At 40.1% G+C, this 23803-nt stretch overlaps 1 protein-coding gene across 3 annotated transcripts in view; it reads right to left on the reverse strand.

Annotated features, from left to right (window-relative positions):
* Window positions 1-23803, reverse strand: part of PLCB1 (phospholipase C beta 1) — a 497312-nt gene that overhangs the window by 369403 nt on the left and 104106 nt on the right. The gene's annotated exons all lie outside the window — the stretch shown is intronic.

The following is a 23803-nucleotide window of genomic DNA, read 5'->3' on the forward strand; positions in this document are numbered from 1 at the left end:
ATAGCAACTTTGAGTCTGCAGATTTTAATCTCTCTCACCTATTTCATCAGCCCTGGGTAGAATTCAGTGTTGTTGCCCTCTTCCAGTCATTACATCTACACAAGCATGGCAGCTTGCCAGATGGAATATCAATAATGGAATGTGCTGCTTATTGAATATTTTAATGCATCATTGTTCTGGGTGTTGCGTTGTTTCTTTTAATGTTTTTGTCTACTGTGCAGGGTTAAAATTCTTGAAGCACTTTAAAAAACTGAATAAGTTTACAAAGATGTCAGGAATGCTATAAAAAAAATATAAAGAGTAAAAGAAATTGAATAGCAAAAATAAGAAATACCAGATTTAAATTTCAGCATCTTGCCAGAATTATACTTGTTCAAAAGAAAAAAAAGCACAGTCAGTGTGGTGATGAAAGAAAACTGCTCTAAAATTCTTTCATTTAAAAAACAACATGACACCTTCAAAAATATTGGTGTCAAAAGAACAGTGCAAGGCCCATAGATACACTTGGCAGCAGCACCACTATATTAAAAATATTGATAGGATGCTGCGAAAAACACCAGAGAGATAATAAGTTACAAAATTGGAAAAACCTCACAAGAGTTCCTGTTAGAATATGCCAAGAACAGTATAAAGAATGATCACAGAGACCTTGTAAAGAATCTGATAACGGCAGCCGGAGTACCACTCACAAAAATTGGAAGAATAATGACGTACCCACTACAGTGGTTTAGAAAAGAGGTACATGGCATATATGGGTGATGGATGCCTTGATGATGAACAAACTCACTCGTTTAAACATCTGCAGGAGATATATCACAATCTCCCTCAGGGGAAAGTGACAGCTGTTCATCCACTAGTGAAATAAAATTAGGCCGTAGACAATTGATTGGACAATATATGGACATATAAACCTGCCTGTGGGCTCACGTAGTGTACCGTGACAGTTGTTTTATATGGTTTCAGGCAGAAGTCCTTGCAGTCCTGCTGCCTAGAATCATAGAATCATAGAATCATAGAGTTGGAAGAGACCACAAGGGCCATCGAGTCCAACCCCCTGCCAAGCAGGAAACACCATCAGAGCACTCCTGACATATGGTTGTCAAGCCTCTGCTTAAAGACCTCCAAAGAAGGTCTAACATCCTTTGTAGTTGGATATGATAAAAAATCAACCTAGCACCCAGCAACCTAGCACCTTCTGTAAAGCAAGCAATTACTTCGTCATCACTAATTTAAAGTCCCTTCCCTACTGATGACAATATTGTAGAAGACCAGGATGAAAATCAGTGAATTTATATGCCATTTGGAGAAACAAGACATTTTATACAGAAGTGTTTTTATTAATATATATTAATGGACTTTATAAATGCAGTTTTGGGTGGGAGACTAACACATTTAAAGAATTTGGTGGTGTTCAGGTAGTTCATTTCTCTTTCTGTTTCCTTAATAAGTTTGACATCATTACAGTGTAGCTATATTAATAAAAGTATCCCACCATCATGTTGGAGAGGCTGAAATAGTACAGGTACAACATTTCACATGTGATGGGCATGTGAACATATAAAGCCCTTCTGGAAGAGGGTATTTACAAAAATAAGCTATATTACGGGTCAGTATGTAGAATGTACCCAAAGTTAACCATTTTTAAAGACGGGCATTTTGACTTTTATTATTAAAAAACTAATTACTTTTCTTTTAGTAGCAGCACACCTACTAGTGACACAGAATTAGAAAGGATTGGAATATCTATATTTCTTGTTGGAAACAGGGTGTATGGTTGAATACTGTATCAGAAAAAATAACAGAGACTACATGCATCGAATAATGCAAATGACGTAGACTATTTTGTTGAAAGATGGCATCCTTTTATAAAATACTTTACTGATAACCATGAAGAATGGCAACCACCAAAATCACAGACTGGACTTTGGCAAACTTAAATAGACTAATTTATTCTGGAGGGGGGAACAGGATAAATTGGGATTGTGTTTTAGCATTTTCTTCTATTTTCTTCTATTCCATTTATTCTATTTTTGCAATTGTTACATTTTGGAAATCAATAAAACTATATTTAAAAAACAAACAAATAAGCTACACTGTATACTAGCGAAGTACACCACAGACATACAACACTGATCTCCCCAGCCAGCATGGCCAGTCATTAGGGATAATTGAAACTGTAGTCCAACCACAAGTGAAGCATCATAGCTTTCTCACCACTAGCGCTAACCAACAGATATATCTGATGCGCTTCAACATTTCATGTAGGGCAGGGGTGAGTAACCTCTGGCTTATGGGCCCATCTTGGCCCACCAGGTGGTCCAATTTGGCCTGCGGGGCCACTTTTTTTGCAAATCACACCATCAAGCCAATTTGCTGGCATTACTGGTGACATCACTTGATGAGTTGGATGGCTGCAGGTGCCTATTCCTAGCAGGTTTTAACCCATGCTGCACAGCTGCCTGGAGGGGGTTAAGTCCTGCTTAAGTTTGATTTCACACAAGAGGGGAATGTTATTGGGTTATTGTTCTTATTTTGATTTTATATATGTTGTTATTTTTTTGGTGTGTGAACCACCCACCTATGGGTATAGAGCGGTATATAAATTCAAAGATTGGGAAAGATTGTGGAAGAAAGGGGTCAAGTTCACTGCATGTACAATGTTAAAGGAAAACACAATGAAAATGATGTATAGATGGTATCTGACCCCTGTTAAATTAGCAAAGATTTATCATAACTGTGATAATCTGTGTTGGAAATGTAAAGAAAAAGAAGGTACCGTTTATCATATGTGGTGGACCTGCCCCAAGGTGAAAGACTTCTGGGAAAAGATTTATAATGAATTGGAAGAAATGTTGAAATATACATTTATAAAGAAACCAGAGGCCTTTCTTCTTGGAATAATAGGTTTGGAATTGCCCAAGAAAGATGTTAAATTATTTTTGTATGCTACAACCGCTGCTCGAATCTTATTAGCTAAGAAGTGGAAAACGCAAGAAGTACCAGCAGTGGAAGAATGGCAGATGAAGATGGATTTTTTGGAGCTAGCTGACCTGACTAGAAGAGTCCGTGACCAGAAGGAGGAGGAGTACCAGGAAGAATGGACGAAATTTAATGATTATTTAGTTAAATATGTTAAGTTAAACTAATTGGAAAAAGCTTGCAATTACTAGATAGGCTTAGGATTTAAATATGCAATGTGATGAATTAATATGTTTAATACTGAATTAGAAAGAAAGAAAGGTGATGAAGTTAATTTTATAAGAATACTGATTTGGAAAACCGTTAAATTGATATGCATTGAAATTCAACTAGGGGGATACGAGGAAGTCACTTAACAATGCTAATAAGATTAGTTTTAATAAGGTTATGATTTATGTTTGCTTTTTATTTGTTTGTGTGTCTAATTTTGTGAAAATCAATAAAAAAATTTTGGGGGGGAGGGATAAATTCATTGAATAAATAAATAAATATATAAATTAAAGCCTATAAAATGCAGCCTTATTTTTCCCATTCCAATCAAGAGACAGAAAGGGGAGAAACAAGCCAGACCTGTGCTTGGAGCTACCCAAAGTGCTGAACATGGGGCTGACAATGTCCCTTGCAGCGTGGTCCCCACCCAAAGGATTTTGGCTGGTGGATGGGGCAATCTAGCTGCCAAACATGGGATGTCCTGTGATTGACAGGTGGGTTGCCCTGCTCATGAAGGCAATCCTGATAAACATATGGCCCATAGAGCCAAAAACATTCTCTGCCCCGATGCTGGAAATAATTCTAGGAGTTCATGGGGGAAACGAGTTTCTGCAGGAAATGCACTACCATGGAGAGAGACATCTGCCCAGTAACTGTACTTTCATTCTGAAAAGAAATTTTCTGGAATGCATAATTATTAAAGAAAGATGCCTTTAGATTTCAAACCATCCCCTCCTGCTGTAAATCCTAAGCATTTTTTCGTCCCTATCTTCAAAGGAATCGAAGTAGATGCATAAAGATCGGAGCATAAAGGTATCCCAGTGACTGTGAAGAGCAGGCTTCTGCAAACCAATGCCCTTCAGATGCTTTGAACTACAACTCCCATCACCCCGACCATTGTCCAGGCTGGGCTGATGGGAATTGTAGTCCAACATCTGGAGATCATCAAGTTGGGGAAGACTGGTATAGAGCTTTATAACCCTCTAACCAACTAAGCAAAGAAAGCATCAAATGGTTGTTTAAGTATTCAGCTCCTCAAGCTTTCCTGCCTAGGAGCTTATTACATACAATAGGAATTTGAATTCAAGCTTGCTCTCAAGTTCCCCTCTCTTAACTTCAGTCAATGGTTTGGAACATATTAGAATAAATGTGTTCAAACACTACAAAGCTACCCTCTTTCTCTGTACTGTGCCAGATGACTGGTTCGGTGGGGTATTATGTTGCAGATCTTCCCACTGTGTGAAACGTTAGCACATCGTTTGGCTAACTGGTTCAGCCGTGGAAGATTGAACATGCCGGCTCATTTAATAAGAGCCTTAAAACCTTGTTTAGGTGTTCATTCTTAGGCAGAAATAAGTGTTTGAAGGGAAAAGGACTTCTGATTCACCCACAGGCTCTGCCACCTGTGAATTTGTGGGAACTTACGCTCAGAGCATCCATATGGGCAAAAAGGGGAGAAATGGGATGTGATTTCCTTGGGTGGAGTGGGGGATGGAAGGAAGGAAGGAATGACGTTTGGTCTGATCCAGTAGAGCTCTTCTTATGCTATACTTCCAGCCGTTCCTAAAAATGGTAGCTTAATTTGAGGTTGTCACTCATCTCTATTCCTTGGTGGCAGCTCCACCACCCACGTTTTCACTGTATCAGTGCAAAATGCAATCTTGCAGATATATGCACAACTATCTCCTCCTTCACAAATTCCTCCAGCTACCCAAACTACAAGCTTCACAACCCTTCCAAAAAGAAAGAGAGAGAGAGAAAAACCAGGTATGATTGTCCATTTGTCATTTACATTTACAGTACTGGGAGCTTTGTTTCAAAATGGTGAGAACCAACAATGCCATAGCTTTCTATGTTGGAAAACTGTGAAATTACTTTCAAAAATGCATAAATTGCTTTTGGAATGGTTTACTAAAGATGAAGAAGTTAAATGTTACAATATACAACTTTCATCATGGGAAAAGTTATGGAAAGAGGATTTGAAGTTTAAGGCTTGCTATTCGTTGAAAGAAAACTATATGAAAATGAGGTACTGTTGGTATCTGACTCTGAGATAAATTGCGAAAATGTATAGAACCAGCTCAAATTTGTGCTGGAAAGGTAAAAGGAAAGAGAGTATCTTATTATATGTGGTGGTCCTGTGGGGTGGTAAAAGCTTTCTGGAAAATGATAAATAATGAGTTAAAGAAAATGTTTAAGAAAACTTTTGTTAAAAAACAGAGGCTTTTCTGTTAGGTATAATAGGTGAGGAACTACTAAAATAAAATAAAATAAAATAAAATACAAGACTGTATGTATGCAATGACAGCAGCAAGAATGCTTCTAGCCCAGTGATGGAAAGGAGAAGTACTGACCAGCGGAGAATGGCAGACAAAACTGATGGAATACGCAGAAATGGCAAGACTGACGGGAAAGATCAGAAACCAGGAAGACCAAGTATTTTTAAAAGATTGAAATAAATTTTTAATATATTGAAATGACCACTGTAGACAGTTGAGATCATTGGCAGGAATACAATGTCACTTGTAAAGTGAAATGAACGTTCGCTTCTATAATAGATGGATAACGGTAAAAAGATGCGGTGGAGGGGAGAATAAATCTTTAGAAATGGAACCCATGGAGGAAGGGGAGAAGGTCTGGAGGAATCTTTTTTATTTTTATGTTTTGGAATGGATATGGTCAGTGCTTTTTTTCTGGGGAGACGCAGGGGTACACAAACCCCTAAACATTTCGTGAGTCTAAGTTTGGCCTCATTGAGGGGCAGTATTTCAATACGAGTAGGGAAATGAGAGTAACCCTAAATTATTTTTAAAAAAGAAAAAGACAATGCTGTAGCTTTCAGAAACGGCAAAGGCACTACACAGCAGGGATGGGTACACTTTTTTCTGGAACCAGGAACCCATATTCCCTCTAGGCACCCTTCCACAGGGCTGCAAGCCAAGGGTGGACAAGGCCAGAAGCAAAAGGGGTGGGACGGGACTCATACGTTTGCACAGTAGGTGAATTTTAACCACACAAAGACAGAGGTTTCTGCACTAACACAGGTACACCTCTCCATCCAGGCAACCCAAAGCTCAAGGACTCCAGCCAAGCAACAGAAGTCGAGAACAGCACCCAGCAGTGCTGGCGAAGAGCCTGAGGAGGATCTTAAAAGGCTGGGAAGAGAGGCTTGGAGAGTCACAATTAGCCCAGAGCCTAAAGCAGTGTTTCCCAACCTTGGGCCTCCAGCTGTTTTTGTTTTTTTTTTTTTTTTATTTTTATAATAATTTTTATTACATTTTTCCAAATTACAGAAAAAACAGAAGAAAAAGCAGAATAGAAGAAAAAAAGAAAAAAGAACAGAAAATCACATCCATTTCAACCGCTTATTTCAAATTTCCATTGGACTTCCCCACATCTCCCGCATAATGCATTCTTGATAATAAAGTCATCAGCAAATTATACCCTTATTTCGTGTGTTTCTTTATAATTTCAGTTGCAATTTAAGTTTAAATCTCTTATTCTCCATTAACTCTAAAAATATAACATGATATCATTTTTACCCATTTAAACTTTGATTCTTTCACAAATGTTAGCAATTTCATAGATAATTAAATTTCATTGCTGGGGCTAACGTTCCAAATCATACGACATCTTATGTTTCAAACAACTTATAATACTTTTGCAGATAGTCTTTAAATTTTTTCCAGTCCTCCTCCATTGCCTCTTCTCCCAGGTCTCGGATTCTTGCAGTCATCTCAGCCAGTTCCATATAGTTCATCAATTGCGTCTGCCACTCCTCCAGTGTGGGCAAATCTTGGGTCTTCCAATACTTGGCGATAAGGATTCTTGCTGCAGTTGTAGCATACATAAAAAAAGTTCTATCCTTTTTTAACACCTTCTGGCCGACAATGCCCAGAAGAAAGGCCTCTGGTTTCTTGGGAAAGGTGTACTTAAACACCTTTTTTAACTCATTATAGATCATTTCCCAAAAGGCCTTCAATCTTGGACAAGTCCACCAGAGGTGAAAGAATGTCCCTTCAGCCTCCTTACATTTCCAACATTTATTATCAGACAAATGGTATATCTTAGCGAGCTTGACTGGGGTCATGTACCACCTGTATACCATTTTCATAATGTTTTCTTTCAAGGCATTACATGCCGTAAACTTCATACCGGTGGTCCATAACTTTTCCCAGTCTTCAGACATGATATTGTAACCAATGTCTTGAGCCCATTTTATCATGGCTGATTTAACTGTCTCATCCTGAGTGTTCCATTTAAGCAGCAAGTTGTACATTCTCGATATTACCTTGGTCTTTGGTTCTAACAACTCTGTCTCAAGTTTCGATTTTTCCACCTGGAATCCTATTTTTTTATCTAGCTTAAAAACCTCATTAATTTGGGCATAATGTAGCCAATTTTGCACCTTATCCTTTAATTTTTCAAAGCTCTGCAACCTCCAATTACCTCCAATGTTTTCTATTATTTCCCAATATTTCGGCCAATATGCCTCCATATTGGATGTTTTCCGAGCTTTGGCCTCTATTGGTGAAATCCACCTCGGGGTTTTACCTTCCAATAAGTCTTTGTATTTTTTCCAGACCATAAATATTGCTTTTCTGACAATATGGTTTTTAAACATTCCATGTGTTTTCCCCTTGTCATACCACAAATACGCATGCCAACCTAACGAATTATTAAAGCCTTCCAGATCTAGGACATCAGTGTTTTCCAATAAAATCCAATCTTTCATCCAGCAGAAGGGGGCCTCCAGCTGTTTTTGAACTACAATTCCCATCATCCCTGACCACTGGTCTTGCTAGCTAGGGATGATGGGAGTTGTAGTCCAAAAACAGCTGGATGCCCAAGGTTGGGAAACACTGGCCTAAAGTTCCTTACACAGCTGTAGCAGAACTGCTGCCTATTAACCTGCCATTGTACAGGGCAAATGCATGATTTTGATCCTAACTAAAAGGTAAAGGGACCCCTGACCATTAGGTCCAGTCGTGGCCGACTCTGGGGTTGTGGCACTCATCTTGCTTTATTGGCCGAGGGAGCCGGCATACAGCTTCCAGGTCATGTGGCCAGCAAGACTAAGCCACTTCTGGTGAACCAGAGCAGCACACGGAAACACCGTTTACCTTCCCGCCAGAGCGGTACCTATTTATCTACTTGCACTTCGACGTGCTTTCGAACTGCTAGGTTGGCAGGAGCAGGGAACGAGCAATGGGAGCTCACCCTGTCACGAGGATTTGAACCCCCGACCTTCTGATCGGCAGGTCCTAGGTTCTGTGGTTTAACCCACAGCGCCACCTGCGTCCCTAGGCAACCACTAGCAAAGGGCACAATCCATTCATAGGTGGGATCAAGATCCAGCAGAAAAATGCCATCAGCAGAAAAGCAGGAGGCAATTTTCAGTTTAACAACAACAACAATTAAATGTATTATTTATTAAATTTGTATACTGTCCTCCATCCAGAGTTTTCAGGGTTGTTCCTGCACCTCTCATGCTGCTCCAGTGAATGTCCCAACCTTATAATTGGGGGGACACGCCTGATAATGGAAACCAAGGGTGGCATCCAATGCACTTTTACAATTAGTGCAAGGATTTCCACTTGTACAGAGTTTAACCTGCATCAGCCAGTTTTATTATTTAATCCCACTCTTCATCCCAGGAGCTCAGGATACCATACAAGATGTGCCTCCCCCCAAAACAGCCATGTGAGGTGGGTTAAGTTGAGAGAGAATGAATGAACTAAAGTCACTCAGTAAACTTCATTATGAAGCAAGCATCTGAGGTCTCTCTAGGTCTTTCAAGTCTACATTCAACACTATGACCACTATGACTCTCTCAAGGTGAGGGTAAAAAAAGGACTGGATAGGAAAAGGTTAAGCCCCTTATATGTATCTGCTTTGGGTTTAAAATAAAAATAAAAATAAAAACTCAATGGAGAAAACAATCATAGAATCAACCTAACATGTAGTTGGGAGTTTCAGTTGAGTAACATGCCTGACAAGAGAAATGAGATTCATTCATCTACTAACTCTTAATCAACTTCAATTGTTTGCCTATATGGCACAGAGAGATGACATCTCTGTATTGTGCTCATAAATCATTTTTATGGCTGCCACGGCACTTAATATGCAAAATACAAAAAAAGCCCTCGCTCGCCTTTTGCAATTCAGGTTTGCATATCTCAACTCTAAAGATCTGTCAATTTACATCTGCACCTATTTTTAACTGATTGATTGAAGGCTGGTTCGGGCTTTTAGCTGCAAATTAACCACTGTAGCTATTTTAATATTATTTTACTGACGAGTTTTTAGATTGAACCGTTATTGCAAAGTCTGCATTTTCTTTCTTTATTTCGTTGTGTAATGTGAACCACCACCTTGAGAGGGCTGTATAGTCCTGAATACAAATACCTAAATATATAAGTTAGTGCAGTGATTAGTGTGTTGGACCAGGATCACAGAGATCAGGGTTCAAACACCTATTCATCCATTAACTTGTATGACTTTGGCCAGGTCACTCTCTCTCAGGATCGTTGAGAAGATAAAACGGGGATGGGAGAAGAAATCCTGTATACCACCTTGATATCCTTGGAGGAAAGGTGATATATAAATGTAATATATAACAGGGAAACAGAGTAGAAGAGTTTGAGACAAGATGGCCTGTTGCAACTGATAAAACAAATCTTTTCCAGATCAATATTTCAGAGCTTGGTGAATTTTGTAACTAGAAAACAAGAAGGAAATGCTATGCCTACATGAGACGTACTCCTGCAAATGGCCCCAATGTTACAATCATTAGCCCCAAATACACATGAAGCCTTGTGTTATGATTGGGCCAGTATCTGTTGGGCATATGTTGTGTTTTTCCTCTGCTTGGCAAAGCTGTGCTTTTGCAAGACAATGTCTCTGCTGCAAACCTGCACCCAATTCTGGTTGCCACATCTGAGAAAATCGATAAAATGGGTAACAGGTAACTATTACTCCCATGAGTAGATTGGCAGCAGACGTTTCTCAAAGCCACCTAAAAAGCCTATGGCTCAGGTGAGATAGGAACCAGATCTTCCTAGTTCATTCTCTTAGCACACCTACAACGCACAACTCTCAGATTTAACAAATGTGGAAAAAAACAAGCAGTTGGAGCAAATGCCTGCCTTGTAGAATTGTACTTGGATACTGAAATGCATTTGGACAGGTAAGATCCAGTTCTTCAATCTCAAGGAAACTTCTACTGCCCACAAATTTGGCATCCAAGTACAACTACCTAACAAGGGCAGTTTAGGTTTGCTGCTCAGGATACACAGTAACAGAGAACCATAGGCAAAAACATAGCCACCATCCCATCAAGAATGTTGGGGCAGAGGATGCAATCATGAGTCCAAAGCTTAGTTTCTACAGGAAATGGAGACTTGTGTTTCTTAACTCATCTTTGCCTGCATCTTTTTCTACACTTTTAAAAGACTGCCATGCAATCAGATGAAACTGTAATCACTCATTGGCAAAGGGTATTTGTAATTTCCAAGCCACGAGCACGCACACCACACACACTTTTCTTTGCTACCCATGCTCTATGAAGGGTGACAAATACTTTTCATTTTAGTTGCAGAACAGTCTGCTCTATGCATGGATGATTTGTGAACTATCAATGTCATGGTGTGCCCTTCTGGCAGGACAGTCAAAAAGGCCAGAACGAGAAAGCATGCCTGTTTCCAGGGCAAACAGTACTCAGTGAGTTATGTCACTTGGAACATATCTAATAGCTAGTCACGATGGGTCAGATCTTCCTCATAACTTTGTGGATTGCCAGCCTACATTGTGAAGAAGTTGTACCATGAGAAGTTCTACAGGAACAATAAATCCATTAGAATTCTCCAGCCTGTAAACCTTTGGACTGGAATAGTACCTACCCTTCTGAACAGTACGTAGCAATTTACATACTTTCTAGATATTGCAATGGATTTCCCTTTGATCCCCAGAAAATCAGTGTGTTTCAGGCTTGCACCAAGGTTTTGAGAAGTGAAGACACTTAAACTAAGGGGAATGGCAGGCAGTTGACTTATCCTGAGTGACACTCATTTCAAGCAGGAATATTTGGGTGAATGGGGAGAAACAGTAATCCCCAATCATTACGACATGCATCTTATGGAATTTGCCGTCAAAAGACGTGATGGGTAGCTACGTGCTTGCTTAGACAGCTAAATGACGTGCACAGGTTCAGAAGCAATTCATCTCTAGATACAGGATGGTGGCGGACAAAGGATGGCTGTTGCCTGTGACCAGTCAGATGTTTTTGGAAAACCCACAAGTAATGCATGGCGTTTGTGGGCTTCCCAAAAACATTTGACTAGTCACTGCTAGGAACAGGATTCTAGGTCTCATGGACCATTAGCCTGATCTAGCAGGACTCTTCCTATGTTCATCATTATTGGCTTGGGAGACATCACTGCTTGCTTGATATGGACACGGGGGGAAACAACCGTCCCAACAGTGGAGTACACCAGCACTGTTAACAATGCAATTATTATTTTTTTCATTCTGCGGAGCATGGCTAATTTATTTATGAGAAATAATACATAAACATCACAAGAATTCCTATCAACAGATTCCAATTACACACTTTCCATCCCATGATACTTGTTCTCTGCTGTGGGCTTTGGAAAGTCACTCACCACTCTCTTTTATTTTAGACAAAACTATTTTGAAACAAGGCTTTTCACTTCCTGTTTTGTGTAAGTGGCTATTTTCTCTCTCTACAAGTCTTCCAAGTCTTTCTTTCTTAAAGAAAACCAAACATGTAACCATAATGATATTGTTAGGAGCTCTTTTAGCAAGTCAGTGTGGACTGATGTGCAAAAGGAACATCCTTTGATGGCTACCTACAAATAGCAAGGAGAAAAGCAGACAGGGCAGAGTATAAGACCAGACAGCGTTGTAATGCCTCTCGCATTCAATAACCATGGACGCATTTGCACAACTACAGAAGCAGGCAGGTCTCTTGTGACTATGTTCTTCCTGTATCCAACAGTCCAATTATCTAGCTGCTTATAATTGTGTTTTAATTGTGAAAGTGTATTCTGGCAATATTTAGCTTGAGACTATCAGTTTATTTGTTAAATAGCACTATTATTGGCACTAATAGTTCTCCTGTTAGGCCAGATATACTTATAATATCATGCCCAAAAGGACAAAGATAAGGGGGAAGTGATTGGTTCAAAATGTACAATATGGTTGCCAACAGCAGATTACATACACTGGCTGGTGGTTGTGTTCAAGCTAGTTAGCATTGGCCACCACTTTGAGATTGCATTACAGTGTATGTATCATGTAGTTCCATGACAAAACATAGTTTCTTCTTAGCAATCAACAGTCCTAGCCAGCAACAGCCACTGGTACATGTACAAGCAATCACTCCAAACTACCTCTAAGGTGGTGCCTAATTCTTTCACCTTACCATTGTGCCACTGCATATGAGGTTAATTTACCTTTCCAAGTATGTCCTTGCCAATGTCTAGTGTCAAACTGTCACGGTCCAGTTCACGGGTGATCGAAGTCCCAGCTGGGGACGATGGGACCAGGGGCAAGATGGTGGGATGGGAGCAGGAATGGGAGTCCAGAAGCCAGGAGTCAGTAAGCCAAGGGTCAGGAAGCAAGGAGTCACAAAGTCAGGGGTCCGAGGATCAAGAAGCAAGGAGTCAAGGAGTCAAACGCAGCAAGGCAGGGAACATGTTGCTGTGGCAAAGAGCCAAAGGGAAATGCTGACCTTATATTCCTTCCTGGCTCTTGCCACCAGGTGCTGTGAGTTACCAATTGGCCTCACCTGTGCGGCCGCACCTTTCCTCTTCAGAACAAACTTAGGAAGACCCCAGCCCTACAAAGTCCTACTGGTCACAGGGCCTGGCTCCTGCACACACTCCTGACACAAACATTGCCAGGAGGCAGTCCTTCAGAAAGTCCGTCCTTTTCAAAATGACAAGACCTTAACTGAATGTGTAGAATCTGTTTCTTTCTAGAGGTGTTGGATAGTTCATCTAAACCCTTACACAAAGGGTGCTGCTCTATATTGAGTCAGAACACTGACCCTATTAGCCCCATACTATGTTACTTTCGGGACGCGGGTGGCGCTGTGGATTAAACCACAGAGCCTAGGACTTGCCGATCAGAAGGTCGGTAGTTCGAATCCCCGCGACGGGGTGACCTCCCATTGCTCAGTCCCTGCTCCTGCCAGCCTAGCAATTTGAAAGCACGCCCAAAAAAAGTGCAAGTAGATAAATAGGTACCGCTCCGGCGGGAAGGTAAACGGCATTTCCGTGCGCTGCTCTGGTTCGCCGGAAGCGGCTTAGTCATGCTGGCCACATGACCCGGAAGCTGTACGCTGGCTCCCTCAGCCAATAAAGCAAGATGAGCACTGCAACCCCAGAGTTGGTCACGACTGGACCTAATGGTCAGGGGTCCCTTTACCTTTATGTTACTTTCAAACTTTGGAGAACTGACATCAGTATTATTCTTATTATCATTATTTATTAAATTTGTCTACCATCCTATACCCGCAGGTCTCAAGGTGGTTCACACCATAAAATCACAATTTAAAAACACAAAATACATAATAAAAACAACAACCCAATCAGTATGTCAGTGAAAAGGCCCTTTCCCTATCATGCTAATCAGAATTATTTAACTGAAAGCTTTGCTCTTCAACCAGCACAAAGAGGTAGGAGGAGTACTTATTTATGACAACAACATTGTTCCAGCTATAGACTTAACCAGAACACATCAGTGTTATAACATAGTGCATTTAGGACAGAATAACTGATGGGCCATAGCAGTAAGCCAGCCGACATTGCACCGTAGCTCTGGAGAAAGTCTGTAGCCCAGTGGCAGAGCTCATGTTTTACATGGAAAAGGTCACAGGTTCAATCCTTAGCATTTCCAGGTTTGACTCAGAAAGACTCCTTCCTGAGTCCCTCAAGGGTGCCAGCAGTGCTGAGCAAGAAAGACCAATGGTTTAATTTGTCACAACACAGAAGGCAGATGCCTGTGTATGACTCACAATGCATTGTTATCAGGATTACAGTCACATCTAAGTGAAGTCTTACTTGCTCAAGCCATGTTTTCCTTTGCTTAATAACCAGATGGTTTCCCCAAGTTTATTCAAATTGTATTACATTTACAAAAGTGGCACACGGATCTTGCGGGAAGACAAATCACAGTGAGGTTTATCCCTATGTAATGTCATTGACCACAAAGATGCTGATAATCTGACCATGTAAGAGACATTTTTGTGGCACATAGTATGGCCACTGGGAGAGAAGAAGGAAATTCTCTCATCCAAAAAGAGAGAGAGAGAGAGAGAAGGGAGGGAGGGAAAAAAAGAAAAGAAAAAGAAATTCATTATAAATAGACAAACAGAATTCCTTAAAATATGTTGCCACAGAGGAGAATGTATGAAAGCCAGCCCAACATGATAAACAGCAACAGAAAATGCTAGCCCCATTCGCTCCCTGTAGAGAATGGAATGGTGTGGTGTTCAGGAAGATAGGTCTATCCACAAAAACAAGTCTTTTAAAAAAATAAAATAAAAAGGAAGTAAAAGATATGGACTCAGAAAAGCAGCTCTTTGATGTATGTTTACTCTTTCGTTTCAAAAAAAAAGGAAAAGAATTTTTGAAGTGTATTTGTAAAATTGGTATTGCAGCAGGAGGCCGCATCTGTTAACTTTCAAGGATGGCACATCACTTTTGAAGCAGTAAAATGCCGTGAAGAACGGTCTGTGGACCTAGAACTCTTTCAAAATCACTGAACAAATGGGTGCCAAACAGGATTCTACAGTAACACTGCAGCTCAATATGGATATTTTAGGAATTATTTTTCCTGCTTTTAACTCACGCTGTTTGGTGTTTGCTGTACAAATATTAGCAAAACACCATACCAGTCCCAAAAAATATTAGCAAAATACCACGTTCTGTTCCTCCAGAAAATCCTAATGCAATATGGGGCGTCCTTTGATTCTAGAAGCACTTTTATATCAAAAACCCATAACACTTGTCCAAATGTAAGTTTAAATTGTTCAAAAAGCTATCATTTGCTCCACTGACTTCAAAACATTTGGCCAATGCTTATACAATCTGTTATATCAATGTCACCTTTCTCCAAAGGTCCATGCCACAACATTTAGAACCACTAAAAAAATGACAGTACCAACCCCTGCTACATCATTCTCCCCTCCAAGTAAAGTTCATAATTCCCTGGCTTGGTGTACAAAAAGACGGCTCATGGTGCTTGGATGCATTACAAACCAGACACCATTTCTCACAGAGGAAGTCCTCCTGTTCAGAATGGTAAATGTACATCAATTCATGAACAATTCATGCTGAAGCTAAGCTGATCTGGATCTGTGCACAGCATCTGGATGTGTGACCATTACCCTAATACAAACCTATAGTGAGATCACACTTGGAATGCTGTGTACATTTCTTGTCACCTCACTTCAAAACAGATATTGTAAACATGGAAAAGTTTCAGCAAAGGGCTACAAAAATGGTCCAAGGGTTTGGAGTCACCTTACTATAAGGAAAGGCTATATTTGGGTGGGTAAAGGTAAAGGGACCCCTGACCATTAGGTCCAGTCGTGGCCGACTCTGGGGTTGCAGCGCTCATCTCGCTTTATTGGCCGAGGGAGCCGGCGTACAGCTTCCGGGTCATGTGGCCAGCATGACTAAGCCACTTCTGGTGAATCAGAGCAGCGCACGGAAACGCTGTTTATCTTCCCGCCGGAGCGGTACCTATTTGTCTACTTGCACTTTGATGTGCTTTCAAACTGCTAGGTTGGCAGGAGCAGAGACTGAGCAACGGGAGCTCACCCCATCGCGGAGATTCGAACCGGCGACCTTCTGATCGGCAAGTCCTAGGCTCTGTGGTTTAACCCACAGGAGCCACCCACATCCCACATTTGGGTGGGTAGGGGAGTGTTAGTTCAGTGAAAAGGTGATGGGGTGTATATATTTATGCATGGTACTAAGAAAGTGTTCAATGTGCTAGAATCTGGGGACATTCAATAAAACTGAATTTTGAGAGATTCAGGATAGACAAATACTTGTTCCCACGGTACATAATTTAACTATAACATTTGCTCCCATTGATGGCCACCAACCTGGATGACTTTTAATGTGGAGCAGTCAAATCCATGGAGGATGCAGTTATGAGTGGCTACTAGTCATGGCTACTAGTCATAATGGCGATGTTCTGCCTCTAGTTCCTGACATGCACAAATGGAGGAGTGTTTTTGCACTCAGATCCTGTTTCCAGGTTTTCCATCTGGTTGGACACAATTGGAACATGATGCTGTGGGCCTTTGGTCTGATCCAGCAGGGCTCTTCTGCTGTTTTAGGTCCTTATATATTAACTAACAAATGGCGAAAGATGATAGATGGAGAAAGAAGTAGGGTCTACTCTAGTCTTTGTGATGCAGGGTAGGGATGCCTTCAGAGTCTGATTTATATTGCCAGATCTCTGTGAATTCCAGAATGTGTTGTCTGAAGATCTACTGCTCTTTAATAATAATAATAATAATAATAATAATAATAATAATAATAATAATAATTTATTTATATCCTGCCTTCCCCAGCCGAAGCCGGGCTCAGAGCAGCTAACAACAGTCAAATAATACAGCATTCTAAAATCAATTCATTATAAAATCAGTTCAAATCAAATTTTTGCCCTCCTGGCTATTAAAAACAACAACAAATAAAACCATCTTGGCTTATAACCAATGAGATGTTTTGGATGGTGGAAGCAGTGGAAGTATATACCGTACTTTTCTGTGTATAACATGCCCCCATGTATAAGATGTTCCCTATTTTGGGGGACCCACATTTTTAAATATAATTTTCCAGGAAAAAAACCCTAGTCTTATACACAGAAAAGTACGGTACATACACAAGGTTCAATCAAAAATCTGTGGCAGCCAGTTCTATAAAACGATCATCAATCCCATGTACTTTTTATGTGAACAAGATGCCTGGAGTTCAGCCATGTGGCTTTGAAGTCACTGCAGTACCGTAACACAGCAGAACCGTTTGGCCTCCGTCCTCTGAAAGTTTGGTCCTGCAATATTAAAGCAGCACGCTTCAATATTCATCACAACCTGTCCCTCTGAAACTGGTGGCTGTGTCCTGCAGCTGTTACAAAAGCAAAAAACAACCACCAACCCCCACCCCCTCAAAAAAAATTTGCTATAGTGCGATGCTGGCTTCCAGTGAGTTCCAAAATACCCTCCAACCCTCACATAACAGAATACAGAGCTGTTTCTATTTTAGACATGTAATGATCCATCCAATGTGTGCACTGGGCGGGAGTGAAGTAGCACTGATGGCCTGTGTATTTATAAACATCACTAGGATCTGAAGGAGGGAGAAGCTGGAACAAGTAAAGCTTTTAAAAAGCAAAATCAAGTTCATCTGCATTGGGGGAGGGGAAGAGATCCCAACCGGTGCAGATAGATGTTCCCTGCCCTAACACATTTAGCAGTACAGCAGCAGCAGAAGAGTGTCTTTCCTTTCCCTTTACATAAGAAGGCAATTACATTGCTGAGAACCAAGAAACAAATAGCAATTAATTTAGGTCTAAAAGCTAAGCTGACTGTTTTAAGTAATGAAGACGGTTACAAGCCTTGTTCAAGCACGCATGGAAACTTCTCCTCAATCAAGACCAGATTCAGGAATTATCATTAACCTTTGCCGTCAAGTCCAGCTTATTAACTTAAGTTTCCTGGTTAATATTTCTAGGTGTTTCCTGTGCTTAGAAGAGCAGTAAATCAAACCTGTGTGCTACTGATGTAGTCTGACTGCCCAAGTTCACAGACAACCAGTAATGGACATTTTAAGAGGAACAAAACCACCCAAAACATCTGTACTTGTACAGCAAATGTAGTATGGACTTTACAGTGTACATAAACGCAAGACTCTCTATGGCGAAACAATGGAGCCAAGATACATAATAATAAGGGGAAACACAGAGTGACATTCACCTTGGGCTACACAGATATACAGTAAGAGGGATACATAATTAAATGCCCCACCATACTGAAGAATAAGTCATATTCATGTGAAACTGACATGGAGGTCAAAAGCCTCCTATCTTAAGTACTTGTTCTCCACCAGCAAGGTATTTTGACATGTATGAAACAGTGTTGTGAAACTTAAGATAATTGTATTAATGTTCCTGCTAATTATTTTGCTTTTATAAACTGCTCTGCGACCATTTTTGGTTGGAACACAAATCTCTTAATTAATAAATTACATTATGCCATTTCCCACCTGTATTTCGGGGGCGTATCATCCAAGAACGTCCATCATAGGCTTTTTCCTGAACCACTAGATCAGATTCTCTACCTTTGTTGTTTTCCTTCTTAAAATATTCACTTGAGCCTCAAGGTCTCAGACTGAAGCCTAGTTCTGAGGTGTGTAGCTCAGTGCCTTGGCTGCACCACTTCACACAGTAGTTAACAGTTTTGCAAGACTAGAAGCTCCCCCATTCATATATTTTTTAAAAAAGCATTCCAGATAGATGACAGAGAGAAGGGTTATTGAGCTTCACCCCTGACATGCTACTTTCCTATTAATTTTTATCTGCACCCACAGCAGTGCATCCAGGGCAATGGTTGACCCTATACCAGCAACAACTAGGCCCAAGGTCAATAATATCATGGGCCTTTTTAACTTTAAAGGCTAAGGATTTATAAAAAGTTGCTTTAAAATGACTTGGCTGCATGGTGAACGTATCCATTTTTATCCCAGCAGTGGATTTGCCGAATGCTTCTATTTATTGTATTTGGTGTTTAAATTCCTGGACTATCACAGAGACTTAGAACATTCAACAACTTATTATTTAGAATGTAGTGCATCTTAAATAAATCTCCAAATGCCTGTCCCAGAAATCCAGCGAGGCCAGCTGCCTACAAAGTTATTCCATATAAATTATGGCGCTAACTGATTTGCTATCAAGGACTTGTATCCCTCAGAAAGTCAAAACTTGGTTAAAATGCCACGTAAATAAACAGATTAACCTGCACAAATAGCTGAAACATTTGCAACACATTGTATGTACATTGTAACAACCATTTTATGGTATCTGTGGCATTCATACGGAGCCCCCGGTTGTTCCACGGACTATTGACCTGTACACCACTGCTTTATTCTTCCGCTGCCACCAACCAGGTTTCTTCTGGTGAAATACTGAGTCTCAGTCAGGTTGTAAAGTCAACAACGAAGATTAAAGTTTATTGAAGAACAAACAAGTTTTAAATATGCTCAGAACGGTTTCTCAGATGCGCACCCTTAACTAGATGTGGCACTATCTCACACTGTCACACTCTTCTCTCTCAGTTCTATCCCTGTCTCTTACTCTATTGTCACAACCACTATGTTCAACTTTTACTGCCTCTGTCTGACCCTCATTCCTCTATCTCCCCTGGTAAACCCCTGGGCTGAGCCTCAAAACCAGGTAGGCTCCGCCTCTGAGCTTTCTCATTGGTCAATCTACATTAACCATTTCCATTCAGGACATGAATGAATGAATATGAAAGAAACAGGTTAAGCGATCCGGTTAATTATATCAAAATTTGGAGTTGGGAAACCGTTAAAATGATATATACTAAAATTCAACTAGGGGGATACGAGAAAGGCGCTTAACAATGTTAATAAGATTAGTTTTAATAAGGTTAGGATTTATGTTTGTCTGTTTATTTGTTTGTATGTTTACAAGTTTGTGAAAATCAATAAAAAAATTAAAGAAAAAAAATACATTAACCATTTCCATCCCCCTGTACAAACATAATCACAAGGAATGGGCAAACGCCACAGTATCTATTCTATATATGAAACTTCTTGATATTTTCACAGGCCCATTAGAAGTTCTTAAACTTTCATTCACAATATTATTTCAATATCATATTAATTATATTATACTTGCAACTACTTTTTTGATTATTATATTCTATATATTTTTAGCTTTTTGTATTTTGTGTCGCTTTAATTGGTGTAAGCTGCCCCTTTGCTGGCGTGTAGGTGACCAGAAGCTTAAGACAAAATCTAATACTTTCTGAAATATTTGTATCTGGTGATTTTCCAGCTTATGTAGGATTCATCTTGAACACCAATTGCCAAGTAAAAGGTGTGCAATATGAAGTGAAATCCAATATAGCTGTTTTTAAAAAAATAAAAAGCTGCAATGCAATGCCAGTGTCTTCTCTAACATTTAAATGTTAGACATTTATAAACTCTGCATGCCTCACAGTAAGGAAAGAATCACAAAATACATTTCATCACCTTTTAACAGAGTAAAACGAGGTTTAATAGAGTGCAATATGAAAAAGGGCATGCACATTCCCCTGGAAGAGCATTTTATAAGGCTGGAGGATGACTCATTGGCATTTATTTTCATTAAGCTATAGTGATTCCCATGAATGTGTTCTGCGCCTCGGAGTCTGTATTGCTTAAGCACATCCTAATTAAGGGATGTTGCAATTAAGAGACTCATGTGACGCTAAGGTCACGGACACAATTTCCAATTATTCAGATTATCACACATTTTACTTTCAAATTGCAGGAACTAGTGAAAACCTAATTCCTCTTTGCAAGCTTTTGGGGGGAACGTATAATTCAATGAGAGTTTTCTCCACCTTTGTTATGTTGGAGCATGCAAGCTGATGGGTGCCATGATGATGTTGTTGTTGTTGTTGTTGTTGTTGTTGTTGTTGTTGTTGTTGGCATCCATCTGTCTTGACAGACAATGGACTGTGCCTCTGGGGGTAATTCAAACAACTGAAAGATCACAGCACCTGTTGAGGCCACAGAGACTGGTAACTCATAACTGCTGCCTCCCACATTGCTTCTACTGCATTAGCAGCACTGAAGTGACATCTCTGGGGTGCAAGCCTGGGCAGTGGGTATGGAGGTCCTCGGTTGCCCAGACAAAAAGACCCCCTTCTCAGCCTCACTGTGGTCCAAAGGAAAGCATTTGGCACCAGCTTGGCTGCAGGAGTTGCTGGAGGAGTTGCCGCAAGGCGCCATCCAACCGTCCAGATTTGTGTAGGGTTCGTCTCCTGAAGGTGTCCCACAAGACAGTGGGTAGAGTTGCCAAGTATGTGTAGTTTATTGCATTGCTCCCTGAGAGCTTCAGTCTGGGTTTGCCTGATCTGCACTCGTGCAGAGCTTCTCTGAATTCATCATACTCTGCTCCACTCAAACATACAAGAGAGGGTTTCAGGTCTCGTTAAGGGTCTGGGGACAACTACAATATACAACATCTGCAAGAGAATAGAAAATTTACCTAAACAGATTAAATGCTAATAAACAGAACGATAGTCAGCTGGACTGGCCATGCAGTTCCCAGCAAATCAAGGATAGTTTAATCAATATTAAGAGTTCAGCGATAAAGAATGTCTGTGCATGCACCTACACATCAGCTAAGTTTAGTGTCCTGACCTGAATGCTAGCCATACGTATGCATAAAGTCATTCAAACTTCTGAGCTGAGGAAGAAATTCCATGGAAAATGCTGCTAGGTTTGTAATGCAGTCATGAATAAACAAATTCATATAGCAAAACAAGTAATTCTGAACCAGCCAATGGAGCCAAAGGTTGGGGATGATGGATGCTGTAGTCTAGAAACAGAGTTTTATGAACTTGCTCAAGTCACCTTGACTCTGATCACAGAGCAATATCCAGTCAGCTGCTACTTTCTCTATGTGTCCCTCTCTGCTGAAGGCAAATATATACCCCCTGTTTCCAAGACAACAGGGGAAGATTATAAATTTCAGAAAGCGAGTATTGAAGGGAAAGCTGGTGTGCCTGGGATGCTGGCTACAGCACTGCATATTAAAAGTATGTACTTTAGTACATGTTACATCTTTCATGTCCAAAGTCATCACATGCAAGCCAGTCTCTTACAAAAATTCAGAAGCTCCCTCAGAGATAGAGAAAGCTGAAGAGATTGTAGAACTAATCATTACCTTTCTCCAACGCTTACCTCTGCTTAAATCTCTGAAGGCAGCCCTGCATAGGGAAGTTTTGTTTAATGTTTAATGTTTTATTATATTTTTATATATGTTGGAAGCTGCCTAGAGTGGCTGGGGGAACCCAGTCAGATGGGTGGAGTATAAATAAAATTATTATTATTATTATTATTATTATTATTATTATTATTATTATTATTATTATTATTATTATTATTGAATAGGATGTCCCTGTTTTCAACGGAGAAATGTTGGAGGGTATACTAACAGATCCTTCCAACAGCAGTCAGGTAGTTAGGGCTACTGAAAACTGCATATGAATATTGTCTATTTACAGTAAGTGGCACTTCTTAGTCTAACACTACTGAAGTGTTCTTTTTTGTTGGCTGCCATAACTATGCAAATTCCCAATAGGCAGTTTGCTGACAAACAGAACATAGGCACAAGCTATTCTATGCTGAAGAGGTACATGGACTGCTCAAGTGAAAACCTTTTTATTTGGGGCTAGCACTGGTGGATATGCATCTTTGGTTCCTTGTCACCTAACAAGCATTCCAAAAGCTCCAAAGCATTTGCCGCATATTAGCCTTAATATGGGACATGCTTTGCATTCATTTCCCGAGGGGATATTCCCAGTTACATATCTGCAACCGCAGAGGAAGCACAGAATGTGCCCTTTTGAAAACCAATAAAATTACCCACAAAATGCTGTGTTGTTTCTGTTTTGTATTTCTGTGAAAATGTTTACGTGGGTGGGTAATGAAGCTTAATACAATGCCACCATTTAACATTTGAAGCACTCCGGATTCAAGAAGCAATCCAGGCTGAGAACACAACTGCAGGAAAACATTAACGGTGGCTCTGCTTTTTATTGCTGCGCATAGGTCAGCAGCACTTTAGCGCTTAGTTCTCAGAGAGAGGTGGTTCAATTTGTGCCTCGGCCAAACTTCTTCAGACTGCAGGAGGATGCTCACTTTATCAAATGCTTCCACAAGGAAAATGTCCAATTTTATACTGAGGAACATTAAATAATATGAGCATGCACACAATTTAAAATCGAATAGCCCAGGCACAGGTTGACCAATTCAGTGAACTCAAAGGTAGTTGCCATCCCTAGCAACTCTCTCTCTCTCTCTCTCTCTCTTTCTTTCACCTTTAGTGCTAATAATGTTCAAGCTACATTGGTACTACTAACCTGACAACTTCTGCCTGATGCTCAGAAGCATTCTAATAGACCAACGGCTTATGTATGATGATGATCTTAAAACCATAAAACTCCACCCTCCACCCAGTACATTACAAACCAATTTAAAATAAAATATATTATTATAAGCATGCTGTTGTTAGACAGCAGTAGCTACCCCGCTCTCAATCAGTAGATTGACTTAACAGAAATATTGTTTAACAGAAAGTGGAAAAGATGGATGTTAGAATGGACTGAATGTCTTAAACAATCATTTTTTATTTTTTTATGTAACCAGCAGATGGAAAATCAGAAGTTTTCTTTTTGTATCTTTCTCTAATTTGTATTTTTGTTTTATTTCTTTTTTCTCTTTTCTTATTGTTACAATCTTACTGCCTTTCTGTCCTATGTCGTAAAGTCCAGAGATTG

The sequence above is a fragment of the Podarcis vaucheri genome (assembly GCF_965113315.1).
Source record: "Podarcis vaucheri genome assembly, chromosome: 3".
NCBI classification, from domain to species: Eukaryota; Metazoa; Chordata; class Lepidosauria; order Squamata; family Lacertidae; genus Podarcis; species Podarcis vaucheri.